This window comes from Pleurodeles waltl, chromosome 3_1 (genome assembly GCF_031143425.1).
Source record: "Pleurodeles waltl isolate 20211129_DDA chromosome 3_1, aPleWal1.hap1.20221129, whole genome shotgun sequence".
In the NCBI taxonomy this organism is placed as follows: Eukaryota; Metazoa; Chordata; class Amphibia; order Caudata; family Salamandridae; genus Pleurodeles; species Pleurodeles waltl.
The window spans coordinates 515,666,966-515,685,080 of record NC_090440.1 but is presented as its reverse complement, the minus strand read 5'-3'; the positions used below and the strand labels follow the sequence as shown (position 1 = coordinate 515,685,080).

Sequence of the window (18,115 nt, the reverse complement as noted above, 5' to 3'; positions counted from 1 at the left end):
AAAACAACATGGCCAAAATGAATGTTTAACAATGTCAGTGAATCTGTTGGACATAATTAGGGCTAGATTTCTATAACATGCAACAAGGAAATTAGAAGGAAATTTTCACATTTGGATATTGATACAGTTCACAAAATCGTAGTAATCAGTGGTTCTTGCTTAGAGGGCAGCAGTCTGGGGTCATTGATGCATGTGTTGAATAAGGAATTGAGAAAAGAGGAGGAACTGCAGAAAATGTCTGCTAGAATTCAGTCCAGCCGAAAGGCTTATTTACATTTCACTTTTTCACTTGTGTCCCACATTTCCGCTGTTATTTTCATATCCCACAAGGGAGTTCCTTCTACTTCAATTACTGGCAGACTGACAACACCAAATAATTTGTAAATCATTTGTTACAGGATGCAAATTTCTCCTACTTTAACAGAACATAAAACTCAGCAAAGGCAATATTAATATTCTTACTAACATAATTTTTGCCATTTTAATAGACATAATTCCAGTGGTTCAACTGCTACTTAGGCGAAAAACAAGAAACCTTTTGTGAAAATTGTCTTATGTCAGATAGGGAAGTCGAGGCAGGTAGCACTATTTCTCTGTAATCAGAAGAGCCAGCAAGAGGACAAGACATTGCAACAACAAAAATAAATATGGCAGCTCACAACTGTATCACCGCAATATAGTATGTAATCAAGTATATTTCTGCAATGTTTATGTTTTTATTTAGAGAGACTCGAAGAAATACAAAGAAGAGATAGGGAATGATAGGAACCTTATCAAATACCAATCCATCAACACATTACTATCAGCATCTCCTTAAATAAAAAAGGACTACTAAGAAGAAGAAAATAAAACCAGCAATTGTATTTTAGAAGCACCATGTTCAGAATGTACTCCAACCTGACTCCCATAAAATACATTCAAACTTACCAAACTTCTGTATGGTCCACTGTGCCAGAAATGAAACAAGCCGGAATGAAACAATGTATGTGTGCTGAATGCTGAATGCTCTAGACACTCCATATAACAATTCATGCCTAGTAATCACAAGTATAAAAACAGATATATAAAAATATTTAGAATACAGTCTCCCTCCAGCTGTGATTGTGCTTTACTTCTCATCTTTTGATGCCCCTGGCTAAACTCAGTTCAGGCCTGGACAGTCTCAAGTCTGAATCGTCAGATAACCCTTGCCCCTACACCCACCACACAAGCCCTGCCACCCGGCATCACCACAACTCTGTTTGATTCATTAACTCTTCGTTTGCCTCGTGGGCAGTCCAACAGAATATAATTAGGGAGTGCCTACTCTTTTTTTTATTTTATTTTTTTTAAGAAAAATGGCATGAAACCTACTGATTTGTAAATCTACAGCTCCAGTTCTCACTTTTTATGTTTTCGCGAAAATTATGAACCAACATTTGGCTTATTGGTTGGACAGCACTCTTCCACCCTTGTGTGCAGCTAGGGCCACAAGGGATCAATGTAAACAGGGAGGTTACATTTAGCCCTCCTTGGCATTGTATCTCATTAAAGGCTCCAAAGAAGAAGGCAAGGGGCACCAAAAAGGTTAAATTCCAACTCTTCTTTTAATCAGTTTAATGAAGTGCAATCAAAGTTGCATTAACCTGGTCTCTTCTCTGCCCTTGCTTGAGCTTGTTACCATTTCTTTACAACTTCCGCCGGTTCTTCCTAATTTACTTTTTGTTTCATTCTGCTCCCATTCTCCACTTCTCTTGCATTTGAATTCCGTTGTACCAGCCATTCTCATAACTTTGTCTAAGAAATGCACTTATCTATTTAATGTACTTGCTTTATTTGTGGACTCTGTTTCTGTACTATTTTCACTACTTATTGATTTTGTATCAGGTAGAACGACTAAAGTTTTTTTGTTTACTACCTTGATTAGGCATCTTTACTGAATTGTACATCTTAGCGTACATATATTTTTCCCATGCCATAATCTTTATGATGGCTTTGACCTCCTTCTCTTCTCTGATCTAACTAAAGCTTATCTAGTATTAGTTTCAGAATTTCATAGTTCTTTAGGGCACACCTCCTAATGTACTAACTGTGGGGGAACAGTGGTGGACAGACCACCATCTATATTGTCTGCCAGTGGACAAGGGCCCAACATTTATCACCCACTAACACTTGCATCCGGAATTACCAGTACTGCTCAGGGGTGGAATTACCAGGTGCTACACCAGGGCACTAAGTTGAAGGCTTTAATGGGAAGCAGAACTGCCAGTCTGGCAGATCAACTCACTCCGGCAAAGTACAAATGATTTGTGTCTAACTACTTGGTGGATGGATTCCATTTGCATCTGCACATCCCTTACAAACATAAGCCATTATAAAAGTGTCATTGAAGGGCACATAGAGTCATCATCAAAAAGTTACATTTCTAAATAACAATAATAATTACAACATATGAACACACATCTGCTTTCGTGTTCCTGTATGTAGAGCATGCTAATACCACATAGATAACTGTTTTCTCGTTGGCGATCAATGCATCACAGAAACTCCTACTGTCATGTGGATGGAGACAGAAGAGGTAGAGTACCTCTACAGGGTGGTTGGTGGCTGTGAGGGTATGGGTTTTGGTGGGGTCCACCTCCACATTTCTTGCATGGGACATCCCTGAAGTTTTGTTACACCACTGTCTGGGCCACCCTGTATAGATGTCCAATTTTTGGGAAACTCATCTTTTCCATTAATTCTCTTGGCCTGGTTCTTAAGTATTCCCCTCTATATGTGACATCCTAGCTCCTTGATGCCATCAGTTGACAGTTTATGCTTTAAACTAAACATGCAGTACTGCAAACCGGTCCCTAAGCGATTTATAACTGAGCTTGGCAAAACTTCATATTAAGCAGTCAGACTCCACATCAGTGAGTAGTATGGGGATATTGAGCCGGTAATCTTGAAAGTGTCAATATTTCCCGCTTCAGCATGCCTGGTGCATTATGCAGAAAGGAAATTAATCCTGAAGTTCACAATGGGTTAATGGTCGAAAGGTTTGTCGCATCAGATATGCATTTTTTGTTTTTTTTAAAGTTTTTGTATTATTGAAACCTAATTTCAATAAATGAATATAAACAAAAACGTTTTATTGGATATTCTCCTGAAAAATGCACATAAAGCATATGATTAAGCAAAAACCACTGTGAGATTAAAAGCTGTTCGAATGACCAGGCATGAACTAAATGTTTTACTGGGTCTAAAGGATGAATGTTCACTATTACTTGCACATCTACTGTATTTGGGAAAAGCAGAGGGAACACTTTTGGCCAACACACTTTTGAAGACCGAATATGGCAGGATATTGGCCAGAAATGCTTGTAGTCATGTAATAGCTGCTAAAAGGGAGACACAATCAAAGGTTTTTGGAGAAAGAAAAAATATTCTATACTAAATGTTTGCGCCCTTCTACAGTGTATGGCGTTCTTCTTTAATAAACCTAAACTCCATTTGCTGTATACCGAGGAGGTGCAAATTATAGGGATTAAAATTGGGAAGCTGGTGGAATGAAAGAAAGCACTGGAATATTCAATGGTTAGGGATAATATTACTCATTTGGGTATTTCCCTGCTAAGGCAAGGCCAATATATTCTTAGTTAAAATTATGGATAACGTTATTCTGGAGATAAAAAATGATACCAGGTGGGAGACGCTTAACACTATTAACATGTGTCCTGCACAGACTTTTTGTTATTCATACTTTTTCCAGATGTTTTAGTGGAAAGCCTAAAAACCCTTTACTAAAAGTTTTTTTTTTTTTAAACTGTTCCCTGGGCTGCTATTTATTTATTTTGAAAGTTTCTATGAGGGGCTCTTTTCAGTATACATTTCTTGATTAATTAATTATTAGAAGTGTTTTGTTTGAAAAGACTCACAATATTACTTTAAAGGTAATAGTGGATATGTATTTCTGAACAATATTAAAATTATTCTCAAAATAATACAATTCTACCCATCACTAAGAATTTCATGTTTTAAGCGGTATTCACTTTTATCACTAAGTTGTGAATATTGTCCTCCCAAAGTATCTACCACTGTGTGTTATGTTTTGAAGGTAAGTATATGGATAAGTATATATGCATAAGTATGAATGTACTATACATACCTGCATGCACCTATATTTGTTGGTATATATCTTCAAGGTATGCAGATGTGAGATTTAGAATCACTGTCTTATAGCAGTCAATATTTTGGTCACAGTCTTCTTTTTGTATGATTATTTTATCACTCAGTATTGTGGCAGACCTTTGAAGGCTGTTCTGCCTATACACAAAGGGGGTAACTGCCTAATGATATCACAAATGAAAAACAGAAGATTTGACATGGCACAAAAATGGATGTATAAAGGAGGCAGCCCTGACAAGCACCACATGAACGAGGAAAGCCCCTGACATGAGATCCTCTATGTAGATTAGTAACGTATTAGAATATAGATTCTGAACTATTTTGCTGAAGTAGGTTGGTAACCTCAGATGTATCTTTGCTGACTGTAAGAACTTGCTTGGTCAACCCCCATCTTTGCAGCCAATAAAATCTCTTCTGAATGATATTGTGAGATGGCTGGGTGTGCTCATACATGTGACGTTGTATAAGTACATAATACTGATAATATTTCACTCATTCTGCCAAGACGCTGTAGACAATAAGATAAAAAAAATCTTGGAATGGATACAGTCATTCTTCCGACAGCATGGCTGATCATTTAAATGTTGGTCTTTGGGCTCCATTGAAAAGAGTATTAGGGAGCCCGCTCTATTAATTTATTTCTCTCCCAAAACATGTCCTCTGGTACACTTCCAGAAAACCCAGATTTATTATAATAACAAACTGTTGTGAGCCAAGTCCACATCACAAATTGCCTGTGCTATGTCTATTAGTGAAAGCTGTTTGTTGTAGTTTCAGAGATTTCAGAGATTCAGGCCCTGACCACCACTTAACTTTGTACCCTGGATATAAACTCAAGGACATAACGCAAATATCTTCGGTCTAAGCTTTCAGCTTGCTCAAGGTGTCAACTTCCAAAGAACTATTTCTCAATAGATTGTACCATTCCTAACATCCTAACAGAGCTGAACAGGACCATGGTTGCAGCATGTCTTTTGTACTAGAGCATAAACTGCACTTAAATGCCCACAAAACTAAATTTGAACTAGAAAGAGAAGACTAATCTGCATAAAAAGCGCATTATTGTTTTTTTATTGAGGTTTTATCATTAACACAAATCAAGCTTGCCACATAACAGTCGTCTTTCGCCAACTTTAAAACTACTGAATTCCTCTAAGAAACAAAAAACAAGAAATAAATATAAGACACGCAATCAGATATTCTGTTTATCCAGGAGACATGATGGGGCTACATTTTCAATGTAGACTACGAAGGGCCCACAGATCTATAGCTCCAGTGACAACACAAAGCTCAATAAAGTTGCCCTATGCATTCATAAAGTTTTTGTCTTCGTCTTCAGACAAATCTTATATAAATATCCCTTCCTTCCATTGTATGACAGGATAACTAGCCCACTGTGCCTTGCTTCTCCAAACAAGTTGCACACAATTACAGAAGCAACTCTAATGAATGTAACGGATATTGTCTTTCTGTTGAATTTATACTCCTTGTTAAGAACTGCCCATCTGTTTATTCTTTTTTTTTTGGAAATGTCTTTAAAGTTTCAACTGATATTCTGGGTGTTCTGGTTGCTGTGAGCTTTCTTGATTTTTCAAGCAAAGCTGTTAAAATATGCTACATTTTTACAAAAGCCACTCTAATTTTACATAGATAAATTTTAAGGGTGGGGAGGCCAGTCATAGGGCCTGCTGTTTTGGAATGACTTGCGAATACGATTTATCATAATAGCACAGAAGACGTACCCTGTGAAGGTTTAGATTGTAAACGAAGAACAAAAGAGATGTGGTCAGAATTCATTTCTAACATAAATGGTCTCGCAGATTAATCATTAGCCACCCCAAAAGATTGTGTTTTAAAAGAGTTCACCAGCCCATTATTGCCAACATGAATTTCATTTTTAGGTGTCACCTAAGGCATCAAGCATGTGCTGTCACTTACAAGAGATATTGTATACAAGAGGCTTGGCACCTGCCTATTGCTTTTCATTTGTTGGCTTAATTGTCACTATAATTTGCTGCCTCTTAATTGGCCAGCAGGTGCTGGCTTCACTTGCTCTTCTTTCATGTGGAGCATGGCCCAAGTACTGATTGCTTCCTTTTGAATACTGTTCTTCCGCTGCCCGTGTCGTGATTGAGGTATTATTTTCTTCCTTCCCTGTCATCCTTGTCCATTTTGTTTCTTCGCATGGCACCCCCTTATCTGTGTTGCTTCTTCCTCACACATTCCTCCTTGTCTGTCTTCCTTCTCTTCTCCAATTCCCCTTGTCCACGTTGCTTCTTCCCCTTCAACACTGCCTTGTCCATGTTGTTTATTCCCCTCCCACCCAACCCTCGTCTGTGTTGCTTTTTTCCTTCCACACCTGTTCTCCTGCTCTTCATGTTGTTTCTTCTCTCCAACCCTCCTGTTGTCCATGTTGCTTCCTTCCTCCCTTCCAGCTCCCACCCTCCCGTTGTCTGTGTTGCCGCAGCCATAACAAAGAAAAGCTCAATGATGCAGCCAGCCCTGGACCCGTCATAGTGCTTTTTTAAATCATCTAATTGCCTTCATCCCTCCCTCCTGTTGTCCAGGAGCACAAAGAAAGGCACACAGGAAAGAGGAGAACGGAGAAAACTTACAGAAGGAAATAGGCAAAAAGATGACACAGAGAGGAGAAAGATACATTGGGAAGAGAGGGAGAAATAGAAATTGTGATAGAAGAGATGGTCAGATAGAACAAGTACCAAAAAGAGAATATGGTGATAGAGTGGGATATCTATGCAGTATATTTATTGTAGATAGATACTGCATTGAGATTAATACTATGAATATATCTTCAAGTAAAATGCTGTAGCAGACAGGAAACAAGAAAAAGAGTAGTGCGGAAAAGAGACGGAGTAAACTGATAAGGGAGAGAAGTGAGGCAAGAGATAAGAAAGATGATTTAAAAGAAAAAGTAACACTGGAAAGAAACAACAGAGACGGAGAACGAATGAAATAATAAACAAGCATTTGCAATACAATGGGTCTCACATTTTTCCGAGTTAGAGCTATTAACAGTTGTAAACTCCCAACCGGACTTTTCTTGCCTCATTAAATGGAAAAAAACAAGCGCGAACAAGCAAGATCGCGCTGGGTAAAAAAAGAAAAAGTAGTCGGAAAAGAGTGAACCTAGTATGTTTTCAGTACTTGGTCACTGCACTCGAGGAGAGCTAACCACCGGAAAAGGCATGACGTATGCATGCCTTCCACTAATGAAAGCAAGCAGATTTTAAACAGCAAGCCCACGAACCAATGAAAAACACTGACGTGACATAGGTGGGGCTCCGAGCCCTTTTCTAACTACTACAGCGTCTCAAGCGATACGCAAGCGCATGCTATGCAGGCTCGCCCCTAAAAATGACAGAAGATGAGAAAAAAAGATGCTCTAAAAGAGAAGAGAAAGGAGGAAACACTAGAAAGGAAGAGGCAGGATGAAGGGAGTGAAAATGGAAAAGGAGGGGGAAGATAGAAGCCACCAAAATAGTAAAAGCCAGAAGGGTGAGAAATACAGCCAAGCTGGAGAAGAGAAATAAACTTGAAACAGGACTGAACAGAAGTCAGCCAAAAATCAATAAAAAATTGAATTAACAGGCACAGGCCTCTCAAAAGGGAAATGGAAGAATAATTGACTTTAGAAGGTGGTGAAAGAGGCAGTGGCGAGAGAGGGTGGGGAAGCATATAAAAAGGCTGAGAAAGAGGCAGCCAGCAGATATAGAGGGAGAAAGTGAGAATGTACAGAAAAGAAAGGAACAGAGACCAAAAAAAGTGCCTGATAAGGTGAAAGACAATGAAGAGAGAAAACAATTAAATGAAACACTGGAAAGAGCAGGGGATGAAAAAGGAGTAATTTAGACTAGTATGCTGAGTATTCAGCAACTACAAAAGTAGATGAGAAGTAGATGATAGATTATTTAGAGAGCATGCTGAGAGATAAGAATCAGATAAGATGTAGCAAGAAAACATTAGGAAGAGATAAAAACATTGTAATTCTGAGGAATGGGAGGAAATATGAAATCACAATGGAGAAGAAAAAAGGAAACAGAAAAGAAGAGGTTAAAAATAAAAGTCATAAAAACATACAGAAAGCATTACAATGAATAGAAAGAACTGAGAAGGAAAAGATACTAAGAGAGTAGAGAGAAGACAAGCAGAAGCCACACTACCCAAAAAGAAGAATTGGGCATTTAATTATAGTATGGAGCGGGGGAGAAGCACACAGTGAGAAAACAACGAGGAGAGGTCACAAAAGTGAGCCCATCATGGCAGGGAGGCCTGGAGAAGCAAAAGGACCACAGTGGGCAACAGAGAGAGAGAGAGAGAGAAGTAAACGAAAAAAAAAAAAACAGGAACTCACATGGGGTGCTTAACCCAAAAGAAAAAAGTCATGCTTCAAAAGCAAGCACTGAAAGCACAGACACCAGCCAATCAAAGAGATTGTAAACAGACTGTGATTCATGGGAGGAAAAAATACAAGATTGACATGCCAGGAGTGAACACAAATAAGAAGGTGGCAAAGAGATTGGCAGGAAAGCCAATCAACAGTTCGCAATATGTGGTCTGCAAGCCTCTGTAAACTTTTGGCAAGCTAACAGTATGTCCTAGGCAGGCTCTACCTCAGGTGTCTTCAACCAGTCGAGCACAAGCTACCAGTAGCTTCTAGACACTGTCAAAGCAGCTGGCCTTTGGTTCACTTCTGAATAAGGAAAGCACAAGGTCACTTTTTTCTTTTAAAGTTATTATCATCAGGCTGCAAATAGCAGAGGCTGATAATGAGCAGTCCTCAGTCAGATTTATGGGCCAGGGTGGGACACAGAGGTGAATCACTGAAGTATTTAACTCTTAAATAAAAGTCCTTTTCGACTCAATATTGAAGTGTGAAAACAAAATAATATTCCTGAATGCTTTTCAATGGGAAAAAATTAAATTAAATTATTAACTCTTCATTTTAATTTTTTTCCCATTTCAAAGTCTCACATTTACAAGCAGTAGGCCTTTTGCTACCGATGGCCAGTAGACACTGTGCAATATTTAGACCTGAAAATGGTCCTTTTTTTTTTTTAAATGGGAAAAGTTTAAAGTAAAGAAAACTTTTTCTATGAAACATTAAGTGCCTCATTACTTGGCTGGTGGTCATAAGACCCCCAGCCTCACGGTGGTCGGACCGCCAAGGCTGTGGCAGTCTAGCTGCCAAATAACAATTTTTTCAGTCAGACCGCGATCCGACCACCGTCTCCACCAGGATCCTAGATTCTGACGGGGTGACGGCGGTCTTGGTTACAATCAGCTGATTACAACCTTGGTTTCCACCAGCCTATTCATGGCGGTTTCACCACCAAGAAAAGGCTGGTGGAGAACAAGTACAGGAAGCCATAGGGGGGGCAGGGTCCCCACTGTCTAGCACCATCATAATGCGGACTTTCTGCTTTGCAGACAATGCGCATTCCGAGGGTGCAGGACAGCCCCCTCTGTGCTACAAGATAGCACTCGGCTCCTTTAAAAGAGCCGAGTGTTATCTCGTAGCACTGTTCCCGTAAATGCTCCATTCCAAGGTTTCTGCCAGTCAGCCAGGTCAGACCAGCGGAAATCTTGTAATAGGGCGGGGGTGATGGCACCGCCATGGTGGTGGAACCCTCCCGATGAGAGGCCGCCAAACTCGTAATGAGCCCCTAAGTCTTAGCCCCTCATTACGACCCTAGCAGTCTTAAGACCGCAAGGGCCACGGTGGCGATCAGACCCCCGCCAATGTGGTGGTCCGGCAACCACAATTACGACCATGGCGGTTGCGCAATGGTCGGATCGCCAGCACCGCCACTTCTCCTCCACTGCAGGGGCTGGCGGTCCTCATTCACCAGGGCAGTGCTGTGAGCAGCGCTGCCTTGGCGATTTCAAGCCACCTCTCTACCAGCTTTTACATGGCAGTAGCAGCGCCATGTAAAGGCTGGAGGAGACAGGGTTCAGGGGGCCCCCATGGCCAGCCCTGTCTCGTTTTTCACTGTCTGCTTAGCAGACAGTTAAAAGCGCGACGGGTGCTGGTGCACCATTCGCACTGCAACATTGCCGCTGGCTCAATTGTGAGCCAGCATCAATGTAGTGGGCTGTTTCTCTCTAGGCTAGCGAGAAACTCATAATAGGGGCCGCAGAAAGGGGACCGCATTGGTGGTATCCTGACCACGGGACTTTGGCGGACGGGCTTTTCTGTTAGCCAAAGCCTTTATTAGGGTCTTAATATCTTTCTCCAATGTTAATTGAGCCAATTACATCTTAATGTTTTTTTAAGAATGTTTCATCACTGAGAATTCCTCGCATTTAAACAAATGTTTTTTTCTGTTATAAATATGGCATCATGTCTCCAGGCCACTAGGTGCAAGATGCCTCTTGTTTGTAAATGTGACACTTGGAAATAGGAGAAAATGTAAAGGATGAGTTTTATGGAATCTATACAAACAAAGTTAATTCTTCAGTTTAATTTTCCCAACATAGTGCATAATCATAAATGAAAAATACTATAATTATTTTAAGTGGGAGAACTTTAAGTGCAGAAAAATGTTCCATATTCTGACCATTTTTCGACACTTTAAATTTCTCCCATTTAAAAAAAATGGTTGTATGTTTGGGTTATACAAGTACCTGTGCCACATATGGCAAAAGGCATATCAAGTGCCACAAGTAAATACAACACAGTCTCTCAATCACCTGCACACATATATACCATCCATATGCACACAGGTGCATACATTCCCAAGGACCACTCGCTCACTAACACGCATGGCAGACCTGTCACAGTGAGCCTAGTCAAAGTATTTTGTTCAAACCATCAATCAATCAAAATCACAGTTTTTGTAGAGCACATGGCTACTTGTAGAGCACATGGCTATTCAAGTGTGTTCCAGTGCTAAAGGTTAATTGACCACTGATCAAGATGGATTGTTGAAATGCCAGACCAAAAAAACAAGTTTTAAAGCCACGTTTGAAGGATACTTCATCCTTCACGGCCCACAAATAGAAGGGTAGGGCATTCCAGCCAGTGGCGGCGACAGCCAAAAATGAAGAGCTGCTCCATCTCTCAGTTTTAGAGATGCTGCCAACAAAGCATCTAAAGAGCGCAGAGTTCGTACTAGAAGGTAATGTGTGAGTCCACTGGACAGGAAACAAGGACCTGACTGATAGAAGGCTCTGGGGGCCAGCACACGCCCCTTGCTTTGAACTCTCTCACGGAGCAGCTCCGTAAGGTGCTGACAAATATGATTGCTTTTCCAGAGATCCGAGCTGCAGCGTTCAGCACTAACTGGAACCTCTTAAGATGGTATGCTTGGAGACCTCAGTACAGTGTGTTTGGCGTAATCCAGTCGAGAGGTTATCAGGGAATGGATTACCCTCTTCTGGCAATGTGCAGGTAACAGCAACAAAACCTTTTATTAAAAGATCTCAGAAAGCGAAAGCACACGTCTACTACACTGCCCACCTGAGAGCTTATGGATAATCTACTGTCAAACTTCACCCCAGTGTTGCGTACGACTGTGGCAGGAGTGGGAGGAGATGGAACAGAACCAGGCCTAAATTCTCCTCCCCAAGATGGAGGAGGGGTGCCAAAGACTAATATTTCAGTTTTACAAGTGTTACATTGTAGGTTAGACAGACTCATCCACTAAAATATTGCAGACATTATTTGAATCTACTTAGGGCATTTGGAATATCACTGTCCCATATTACCGGCATGCCAGAGGATTCCACCAGAGCTGTCATTTAGACATTGAATAGAGTAGGACTCGGGGCAGAGCCTAGAGGAATGACAAATCTTAGAAGTTTGGGGTCTGAAGCAAAAGGTGGCATCCATATATACTGGCATCTGTCAGACAGAAAAGACAGGGTAAGACGGCCCCACCTATCCCACTATTTATCAACCACTGTAGTAGGGTATGGTGGGATTTTGTATTGAACACCACCGATAAATCTAAAAGCAGTAGTTCAATGTGCTTCCCTTGATCTACTGGTAACTTGATGGTATTGGAAACTCCCACCAAAGTAGACTCTGTACTATGTCAGGGTGGAAGCTCGACTGGGATGGATGCAACAACCAACTGCTGGGGTCCATCAGTTTCTCCAGAATCTTAGACAAGGCCAGTAGTAATGAAATAGGCCTGTAATTAGGCAAATTAAATGTATCGGTTGATTTTGTTTTTAAGAAGAGGGATTAGCATCTTAATTATTTTCCAACAACTGTAGACAGTAGACTGGAGTAAGGAATCATTTAGGAGGGAGCTGAGAATAGGATTGATAGCCACATGATTGGTCGCTAAAATGTGGGAGGGACAAGGATCATCTGGCAACCCAGATTTACAGATTTTTAGGACTTTCTCAAATTCCTCCAATGAAATGGGAGAAAATTCTGTCAAAGATCAGGAACAAGTGATTAAAGTAGTAGAAGGCTGGTTCTCTGACTAGTTAATGACTGGGGCATTATTAGATCCGGATACGCTTACAGCATCCACAATATCTCTGATCTCATAATTGAAAAAAATCGGAAAGCTGTGTGCACAATTCAGGAGAGGCCTTAAGAGGTTGTGCAAAGGCATTTGGATTCACATTTTTCTAACAATCTTGAAAACCCCTTTAGGTTGTTTTCAGACATAGCAATTTCACTGGAGAACAAGTTTGTTTGGGCCCTCTTTTTGCCTTGATGGTAGGTGTTCAGCTCATTTTTATAAAGTTCCTTGTCAGCAGGCATAGTACCTAGCTCTATGGATATTAGGCTTAATGTCAATTAATTTGGACGTAGGGGCATCTTATAACAATGAGCGAGTTATTAGCCTTCAATAGCTTGCGATGGTTTTCACTGATCAAAGTAGCTCTCACTACAGAAAATGTTGGAGACTCCTGCTCTACCTAAAAATATGAGACCAGATTAATGTCCCAACACCACATGTTAAGAAGTAAAATGTAAGTAACACTGCTGATGTGAAATTAGGGGTTATAGAGAGTGGATATGCGAGGGAAATTACCTCAAGGACTTAACTGAGAAAAGTAACAGTCCAAAGGCTGCAAGTTAGGAGGGAGATGGGACCATGAGTTAAACTATAGAGCGCTTATGTTGGATGTATTTGGTTTCCACTCATCTAAAATAACGTGCTCTAACCTATTGTGCAGAAAGTTCCCAAAGTCAGCATGTTTGGCACACACTTGCCCAACCCATAAGTGTTGGAAAGGAGAGCCTCATTCTCTGCACCGTTCAACGTTAATATTAATGGTTTGTTACAGATAACCATTCCTTCCTTGGTAATGCTGAAAAACTAAGGTAGTTTAAAAAATGAGCAACTTTATATTGATATTGCCCCCGTTTGGTAACTGCAATGTAACACGTTAAAGCAAGCTGTCAATTTTGAAACTAGTATGCACCACATTTCTCAATAAGCGGCTCCCTCTCCCGGCACTAACCCGCTATCAGGGCGCGACCGGCTTCTGCCGCGCAGATCTCCCCTTTGTCCAGCACGCTAGACTTCCTGACTTGTGTCAGAGTCTGGGGCTCCCGGCGGTCAATCTGCCCGTACAATGCCTTCCTCGCCGAAGGCGGTACCGACCTCAACATGCAAGGATTTAACGCACCCCGGCCAGCAGTGCCGGCTCGCGGGCGGCTGGCCCATGCTTTCCGGAGCAGCGCGGAGCTTTCTTCCGGTTTAGTGAAAGGCTTTGGCTTTCGGCGCATCAACTGTTTTAGTGAATGGGTAGACTTTCCTTCTGTGGGCTGGTCGTTGTTTTTAATCAATTGTAGAATTTACTTGAAAGAACAACACCAAGAGGATCTCACTACAGCCTAGTCATACGCGCGTTTTATAATTTATCTGGTTTTCACATATTAACGTAGTTTAGGGACAGGAGGTTTCCACCCGAAACAAGAAGTCTGGCGTGTAGGGTACGGTCCCCCCCCTGGCAAGATAGCAATCTCTTGCAGTGGCTGTAGCAATTCAGGGGAAAGGGTCAAAATTCATCATAAAAAGTCAATTTTACGGTAATATCTGTGAATTCACGTAATAATAAATAGTGTTTCCGGTTTTATGTATTTTTTTTACATTTCCGGTTGTATTTTTATTTTGCCGATATCTGAATATTTCTATATTTACTTTGGGTTTTGTGAAATATTTAAACTGAAAAATAGTATATTCCCACATTTCTTTAACTGATAAAATTAACAACTACTTCCTGACAGGTTCCAATGATATGGCAAGGAGCATGCACATGTTAGTATCAACCTTATACGTGTCTGCTGTCTTTTAAGTCTCATTACTAAAATGTCTTTCTTTTTTTAACCCCCATGCCTGTTATTCCTCCCCATTGTTTTCTGCCTGTTTTTCTCCGTAGGACTTAGTAAAAGCGGAAAGCAGGGAGCCTTAATTATAATATAGATGTTGGACAAGCACACACCAAAATAGAATGATAATCTTCGGTTTGTATAATACAAAGCAGCATGAAACACTCACTTGTAGCTTGAGTTACGCAAGGATTAAAAGATGCAAACATAGATACTGAGAAAAATTTGACAGCCAAAAAACGACACAGTTGTACCCCATGCCATTAGTGGTAGTGCCAGAAGCATCACCGTGTTGCTGAACCTGGATTTTGAGTTCACAGGTAGTAGCACTTGTAGATTTTCTTTTTGAAAGTGTACATTTTATCACAGTTTGCAAACTTAAAACGTTCCCTGTGTCCAAAAACAAATTAATAGAATGCTACACAGGGATATTTCAAATTAATCAGGATCTGAAGTTCTGATTTCACAGTTTGAGATGACAGTCATTTCGTGTGTCAGTCCAGGTGACTTTAATTTGGGAAAAAATATATTGGTTGCTATATTCCTGCCACACACCATGGGTGTCATAAATTACACAAGTTTTTTTAACTTTGGGAATTTAACCAAGCAAATTTAAAAAGTCTTATTGCCATTTCAGCACCTAGAATAGATTATTGCCTTTGACAACTTGCAACGCAGGAACAATTAAACTGTATTTGCTGCATAGGTACGGAAGTTGCAGATGATGGTTGAGGTTAACACCATCAACAGCTTTGAAGAGTTGCTGGAAGGTTAACACATCCCGCAAACCCCATGGCTTTCTGAAAAAATCAAATCATTTTTCCAAGTGTGGTATAAAAAGTTCCAGAAACTTTAAAAAAAAAACACTCTGCATCATTTTGCTTGAATAAGAGAATTTCTGTCACTTGCTCCCTCGAGTTGTTCCACAATATTCTGAAGGTAGCTGGAATCCCAGCAGTATTCACCTCATTTTTGTCAAGCTGCAGTATTGTGGTATTAAAAACTACTAGTATGCCATGGCCAAAGAAAAGGTACCCTGCCCCATGTGACATAGAATAAAGTAGATGATGGCTAAAGAGCAGTCAAGAATTGCAGGGCTGCGGAGCCTCTAGAGAACTGTTATTAACTCAACAGTGGCATCCCACCCTGATGCAGGTGCCTCCGACTGCCAATTTATTTTAGTTTATTTTTAGCTAAGATACAAACATTTAAATTAAAAGGGTATAATGTAGATTTCTACACTTCAGTACATTAGATGGTATGACTGCACTTAGTGGCTTATGTTACAATTAGTGAACAAGACCGCTTCTGCCCTGACATTTTATTAATAAGTCAAGAGGCAAGTCACTTATCTTCTGTCCCCACGTAAGCCTTTGTTATTATCGATGGAACAAGTAAATGGGTTTCTAGACTAAAAAGATGCTGTTCTCTGTAAGGAGTCTCCATATGAGCCGTGCTGCCCATTAGGTCAGTACCGCAAGATTTTGGGGGATGTTTGAGGCAATACTTGGAAAAAAGCAGTCAAACACTTCCCAACTGATCCACAATAAGAAAAAAATAGATTATAGCAGAAGTCCAAAATTTAGGAGACGCCTTTGTTGAGCTTATCACTAGTGTATCAACAAGTACCATTCTGGTTATTTGAAATGTTTTGACTCACAATTCATTTTGTGACAGAATTGTAGCCTATTTAATCACATATCACTAAGGCTTTTCTTTGTGTTGCTCAGTCTACAACTGAAATGATTTCTGCTTCATATTTCAGCATTAAGGAAAATGGGATAATTACAAGTGATCAGCCCAGAAACAGAGTTTGGGTTTGCTGACAAAAGGAAAACCTTGACTAACAGCTGAGTGACTTTGCCCATAGCCAATGTCAGTTCTGTTTCTGCGTATCAGACAGTTTATACTAATGTGTTATGTATATAAGAATGTTGAGCGTTTAAAAAATTGGTCACGTTACTTGGAAATTCATTTTGCTTTCTTTTATCCATTAATGATTTAAAATATAATTTGTTGCAATAAAACATTGACATTTTGTCTTTATTAAATGAGAACTTTGGGTAAGAGTACAATAAACATTTTCTGTGGGTATGGGCATTGTATGTTTTCTTTTTTATCAGCAGAATGGGATTAAGGGAATCATGCAAAAGTGTGAGAAATAAAAAGACTTCTCTATTCACCATCCCGCTTTTTGGTTGCAGATTTAGTAAACCAAGGGCAGCCAGAGACAGACAAGCTAATAATTGATGATCCTATATAACATGCATAGATTTTTATGACTGCCTACTGTGTTGATCCTCCACACATTTTAGCTGTCAATTTAAATAAACATCAGTAGCCAGAGACGGGTAAGCAGAGATGCCAATTCCTTCGGCATAAGTAGGTTTAAGGTGGGAAACTTTCTATTATTACTTCGCAGGACACTTTAGCCTGCATTAAGATTTCAGCGGTCTTCGGGCAAGACCGCCATGCGAAATGGCGCCACCATACCGCCAGTGGTGGCGGTATAAAGACCGCCAAATTACGTGTCACAGAACACAAACCGCCCAAAAACACACAAAACCAACACCACCATCAACCCACGGTGAAAGTGTGACTGGTCAACTACCGGCCCGCCACCACAACACCATTCCGACCTTCATATTTAGAGGCAACCTCCAGCATAGCGGTACATTGCATGGCAGTAAACCGTTGGCAGTTCACACCGCAGCGGTTGAAAAAGGCACCGCTGAAAGTAGCCAACACCACATTGGCCAGTTCGAATATCCCACACCTGAAACTCATACACACACCACGCACGCCTGCACATGCCACCATATAACACCCCCACACACATCCACAATCCCTCGCGACAACTACGAGCAGCTACAGACACACTTGACACGAAGCACACCCCTAACACAACAAAAAAAAAGTCACACACACATTGTACAAATTACCACCACAGCCCACCAGCACCCACAGCCAAACACACCAACATCACCACACACCCTGCACTGCACCCGACACGCACACCACATACCCACCGCACAACATGTCAGGCCCGAAGCACCCACGGTTCACTGACAAAGAGTTGCGGGTCATGGTGGATGAGATCATCAGAGTAGAGCCACAGCTCATGGGAGTCCAGGTACAGCAAACATCGATATCCAGGAAGACGGAGTTATGGCAGAGGATCGTCGACAGGGTGAACGCAGTCAGCACCTACCCACTCACAAGGGAGGACATCAGGGAGAGGTGGAACGACCTCAGGGGGGAGGTCCGTTCCATCTTGCCCAGGCATCAGATAGCCATCAACAAGACTGGTGGGGAGCCCCACCTCCTCCCCTTCAGTTGACATCCTGAGAGAAGAAGGTCCTGGACATCATGCAACCAGAGGACCTGACTGGCATCAACGGAGGGCACGACTCTGGTATGTCAACAATACCCCACAAGCACCAACCACCCCTGCCCAGCATACCCACCCAACTGTATCCGTCCCAAACACCCCACACCCCTCTCCTACATGCCACACCACCCCACACCCAACATCCCTACTCACTGTCTCCTAATGCACAGATGACAACCACAATGTGAAGAACCACAACTCCCACAATCCAGCACAACCCACACAGCAACACACCACAGACCCACTGCACAGTT

At 41.1% G+C, this 18,115-nt stretch overlaps 1 protein-coding gene across 1 annotated transcript in view; it reads right to left on the bottom strand.

Annotated features, from left to right (window-relative positions):
- The window catches only part of LRRC28 (leucine rich repeat containing 28), a 280,795-nt gene extending 267,005 nt beyond the window's left edge, over positions 1 to 13,790 (bottom strand). The window contains exon 1 of the mRNA XM_069222770.1: positions 13,600 to 13,790. The gene's annotated coding sequence lies outside the window, so the exon portion shown is untranslated. The remainder of the gene's footprint in view (positions 1 to 13,599) is intronic.
- Between the last annotated feature and the right edge of the window lie 4,325 nt (positions 13,791 to 18,115).